This window comes from Cebus imitator, unplaced genomic scaffold, assembly GCF_001604975.1.
Source record: "Cebus imitator isolate Cc_AM_T3 unplaced genomic scaffold, Cebus_imitator-1.0 Scaffold285, whole genome shotgun sequence".
NCBI classification, from domain to species: domain Eukaryota; kingdom Metazoa; phylum Chordata; class Mammalia; order Primates; family Cebidae; genus Cebus; species Cebus imitator.
Genome location: NW_016107600.1, coordinates 263436 through 269064, shown reverse-complemented (window position 1 = coordinate 269064; position 5629 = coordinate 263436).

The following is a 5629-nucleotide window of genomic DNA, read 5'->3' as shown; positions in this document are numbered from 1 at the left end:
CTTGGACTCCAAAGTGTTATCCTTTCTATATGTTGCTGGATTCAACTTGCCATTTTGTTGAAGATTTTTGTATCTGTCTGGAGGAAGGATACAAAGCACCTGCTTGGTTAACTCCAGTGCTATGGCAGATGTCCTGCAGCAGGAGGTTTAATTCTTCCAAGCCTTCTATGTTGCCATAAGTTTGGAGTCTAAGCTCCCTCGTGGCCCTGGGATGCTTGGAGAACTGAGGAAGAAGGAGAAGGCTTGATGTGGCTCTGAGAGCCCCAAAAGTGGGAGTCTGAGTGTTTCCTGAGGAGTAATCCTTGCCCTGCTGCATAGGTGCTGGCCCGGGTGCAGCAGATCATCAGTGACACTAGCGTGGGACCCTCCATGGACAGCAGCCAGCACCTGGACCTGGCAGCATCCTCTCTGAGGTCAAGGTGCAGTGAGAGAGGAGATTACTTGAAGGTGCAAGGCTGGGGCCGAGACTGAAGTGCTGTCCCAGACCAAAGTGAGGACCGAGAGAAGTGTTCTGCACTGGGTCATGCCCAGGGAAGTTGAAGGACCCCTCCATCCACTAACAGGGGTTTGTGAAGCAGGCTCACTGTCCAGTGGTTACTACCTTGTCTGAGTCCAGCCAGACCACACTCATATGCAACAAGTTACGGGAAAAAGATTTATTACTTCCAGACAGCAAGGAACAACAGAAACCCATGATTCAAGTTGAGTGGGTCCCCAAGCCTTAGAAAAGCTGTCCAGAGTGGAAGGAGTCATGTACCCCACTTGCACCACAGCTGAGAAACCCTGAAAAGCAGCCTGTCCAGAGTCTTATGTCCCAGGGGAATGTGATGTGTTGGGCTAAAGCATTGAAGGACACTGTGTTTCTAGGGGAAAGCAGAACAGGCCCCAGCTGCTCTGGCCTGCACCCCTTTATCTCAGCATGGTGCATTTCCAGAACATCCCGCAGTTATTCCTGAGAACTACAAGTGAAAGAGCAGGGAGGACTGGGTCGGTCCAAGGTCACCCAGAGAAATACCCTGCGTGCAGGCTTGACCTCCTCCATTTGCCCCGTGGCTGGAAGGTCGCCTGACCTCATACGTCTGGTGAAAGGCTTCGGCTAGGCCACTGGAAGTTATTGGGGCCCCTGTTTCCTGGGGTCTTGCCGGTCCTGGATCAGGACCGTCTCAACTCCGCAGACTCAGGGGCTCTGAGAAACACCAAGTGGCCCCCACACCGGTGCAGTCAGCTCCTCATTCCACAAATCGTGGTGGCCAATATTTCAACTCAGGCTGGCTTCCTTCTCCCTCCACCGGCTCCCCACTGCCTTCCCACCTCCACAGTGCATGGAAGCCCGTCTCTGGGAAGCCTGACGTTCCTAATACTCACCTGAGTGGAAAATGATTTAAGGTGGTTCTTTGGTAGAAATAATACTTCTAGGCCCACACATAAAATAGTGGGTGTCTTCCTCCCACGGAATCCACAGTGGATTGTTTACGTTACTGTCTCTTTCTTCAAGATCTGACTGGGACAGACCATTCTGTGTTATTGTCTAGGAATAGGCTGGGTGACCTGTGGTAGTTACATAAGTGTGTTACATAGGAATGTTTTGTTTTCACAGATAGACCATGCATTCTTAGCAGGCAGGAATGTATCTCCTCTGCATGTTGGTTTTGGCCACAGTGAGCAGCCTGGGCAGGATGTACAAGTCCTGGTTGATCGAGGCTTAGAGGTCTGGGGTTAGGAGCCCTGCTTTTGCTCTCTCTGTGACACGTTTTCACTCTTGCTTCTCCCGATTCCAGTACCAGGAGCTCCAGGTCACTGCTAGGAGGAAGGGTGAGAACCTCGAAGCCATTAAGATGGAGGTCAATGAGCTGAACTAAGCCATCCAGAGACTTCAGGCAGAAATCACCAACCTCAGGAAACAGACGGGACCCCAACTCAACAGTTGGAGGGGGGAGAGTGGGATTAAGATAGATTTTTTCCTACTTGTCTATATTCACACGTTTTCCACAATAAATGGTGGTTATGAGGGTGGAGAAGAGACAGGCACAGGTGGGTGTGGGAAGGTACCTGGTCTCCCGTGCTCCACTCACCACCTGCTGTTGGCCCTTGGCACAGTGCTGCCCTGCTAGACACCATCCTGGAGGCAGAGAAGATGGGCAAGGCAGCCCTCAGGGATGCCCAGGACAAGCAGGCTGAGTAGAGGCCGGACAGCTGCTCTGTGAGTACCAGGAGCTGGTGAGCGTCAAGCTGGCCCTGGAGGGCCAGGCAGGCAGGTGCATCACCCAGAGAGGGGACAGGACAGGCAAGGGTCCTCACTGCACTCAGCCACGGTAGGCACTGTCAGTCAGTCCTCCCATCTGTATCATGGGCGATTAATTAACTCATTCATTCCTGAAATGCTGCTCAGGCTTCGTTCAGCAGTGCTGTCCGGTCAGGGCCTTTGTCCAGGGTGCACGTGATGAGCACTGATCCTGGCCCTGTGTGCTGCCCTCCTTAACTCTCTGGAATTTCCCTCACTTGCACAAGAGGGAGAAGTGTGGGGATTTCCCTGCTGTTGCGAAAGGCCAGGAGAAAAGGTATAGTTTCCCTTGGTTTCACCTGCTCAAAGCACGGGCGCATTGATCCCGGGCTGGGAAAGGGTAGAGGGCACATGGCTGAGGGGCTGGAGAGTGTGAGTGCTTGTGCAAGTCTAGGAACAGCGGCCGCATGCCGAGAACCAGCTCGGTCAGGAGACTCACACCCAGGTGGGCTGAAGGTATGGAAAGGCAGACACCCAGATAGCCAACAGAGTGGATCTATCTGGGGACCAGCAGCCTGAGAGCCTGCGGGGCTGACAGCTCTCCAGGACTGAAGGCCTCCAGCAGAGATTCATCCACACATTTAGTTGCTCTTTGACAGGTGAGTCTTATTAATACACAGGTGCTCTACATATACACATAACTCAGGAATATATCAGGTAGGCAGCTGTTACCTGCCTACCACTAATTATAAACTAAAGTAATTCCACCAAGGGAGCCATGGGGGCAGGGTAAACTTAATGTTTCTCAACAGCCATGAGGCAACTGTGGGCTGGGAGGGTGAGCAAGGCGGACGGATTGAGAAGGGCTGCCCTTGTTACTCTAGGCAGTCTCCCAGCGGGAGACTGAATTAAGAATTACGAAGCAGACTTGAGGTATCCTTTCCTCTGACGTTGTTCTCCTCTGAGCCCTGTGAAAGGATATACTGATTATTCTGCCTTCATGCAAGCAGGCAATCTAGAGAAGTCAGCAACAACATGAGCTACTCTAAGTAGGTGGGGGATTCGCCTTTGCTGGGCGGTCAGGATCCACCCTTCCCTTTTCCTGAGAGTAACAGGAAGGAGCCTTTGGCCAGGCAGCTGGGGCCCTGGAGCCCTGACCTTGCCCTGAAGGCATAGATTGTGTGGCCTTGGACGAGTCACTGTTTGTCTGTGGTCCTGTAAGTGTTCCTCCTCCACGCTTCTCTTGCCTGTAGAAGTTAACCCTGCTTCCAGGTGGAGAAGGGGAGACCCAGCCTTCAGTGCCCTCGCTGCTTATGGTGGACACATGGCCCAGACAGTGGATGATGTGGGAGCCCTGGCCACTGTTCCTTTATGGGACACTTCAAGACAGCGCCCCTCAGTGCTGTGTGAGAAGGATATTCAGGGATGCAGAAGGGGTGTTGGGGTGCACAGAGCTGTCTCCCCACATCTGTGGTGTCAAGCACTGTCTCAGCTCTTGGGCAGCTGCGTCTGGTGTCTGCTCAGGGGACAGAGCCTTCTTGAGAGGGGCACCATCCCCTGAGGATCTGGTGCAGCACCCGTGTCCATGTCCAGGGCTGTGAGGTCCTCAGGGGCCGGCTAGAGCTTCTGAGGATCCAGACCTCAAGCTAGGTATCCCGGACATGCTGGTCCTGGCTTTGGAGCTGAGGAGTCCAGGTCAATGAGAGTCCAGGGCTCCAGCTCAGGGCACAGAAGCCTGTGGGTCTCCCTCTCAGAGGCTAAGGTCAATCTTCTGGCCCTGCTCTCTCCTAGCATCTGTCTGCCTGAGTGTGCATACCTGCTCTGGCTCTACCCCCACCTTTTTGCCTTCTTTGGCAATTTGGAGATGGAATTTTGGGTCAAAACACATTCTTTTTCTTTTTTCTCTTAAGCATCCAAACACCAGGCCCCTCAGGAAACCCCCTCGCAGTGGGCCTTTGGGTGTCAGTCACCTCCCTTTCCTCTCCCGCAGCCTCGTAGTGCTCTTAGCCCACACGGTCTCCTTCTACGGTGCAGAAGCAAGAGCTCTTCCCCTGTCTCCGGTCCTGAAGTAAGGGCATGCATAAACACCTTTTGAAACATGATTCCTTTCAATTCTCAGTTATCCACTTCAGTGGATGTCAGCCATGGCACTGAAAACCTGCAGCCATGTTCAGCAAGAAGTGTTTATTTCATTTTACAAGGCCCCATATAACCTATTCTGGGGCAGAGGGACTCTCTGCCTTCCATGGATTCATAGACCATGGGTGGCCATCAAAGGGAGGAGGAGCGAGGAAGATCTATGGGGACGGGAAGGGTGAAGGTGTGCCAGCCTGGCCCCACCCCATTCCCCAAGAAAGCCAGTGGATTATCCACCTGGAGGGCAACCTGAGAGTAGGCTGGGTTCAGGTGTCTCCCCATCTGCTGGGATGAAGATAAAAACACAGCAGAAGCAAATCCATCACAGAGGCCATACTCTGGCAGAGTCTAGTTTGAAATAATGTCCAGTCTGACCTGCTGGGCTATGAGGGGCATGACTAGGGCCCTGGAGCCCTCTGGTTTATGAAGGAGATCTTGCATCCTGTGTTTCGTTGTAAAGGGTTGCACATTCCCACCTTACCCTCCCTCCCACACTTTTCCAGTAAACTTCATGGGGAATTCATTCCGTTTGGAAACTTTTAAAATATTCACTAATCAGATCGTTCCTGAATATTGTTCACTAACCCCAAATTGCCACTCTGTAAGGCACACATGTGCCCACACACACACACACACACACATATACACACACATACGCACACACACATACATGCGCATATGTTCATTCTCTGTTCTGTCCTTGTTCAGCTATCTGTGCTCACAGGAGGGAACACAGGAAGGGCTGTTTTTCCTGTTTGGTTTTGGATGGTGGGCACAAAGGACCCTTGTTTCTTCCCTCTATTAGGAAAGCTCAGCTTCCATTTTTACAGCAGTAACTTAGGTCTTGAGTCTTGCTTGGCAGCCAAGCTGGTGTTCTTATTGGCGAATTTCAGGGTAATAATGTTGCTAACATTATTGCTAGGAGGATTACTATCAGGTGACTAAATGGCCAGAGGCTGTGGAGTGGGAAAAGCAGTCTGGGGGCTCGGGTCATGAGGGCAGGTTTCCTGTTTTGTCTCCTGCTTTGCTCAGAAGGCAGTTTCCAGTCCAGCACTGCACTCAAGAGTCCAGAGTGTTGTATTGGAAGGCTGGTCTCACCAGTTCCCTGTTGTGAGCTCTGTTTTGAGCAGAAGGGGAGGAAGATAGCCAGGAATAATGGGCACAGGTCCTGCCTTTGAGCCACTCCTATGCTTCTGAAGAGGCGGCATGCATTCATTCAACAACCATGTATGTGCCAGATTCTATTCTCAACACTAATACAAAAGGGTGACC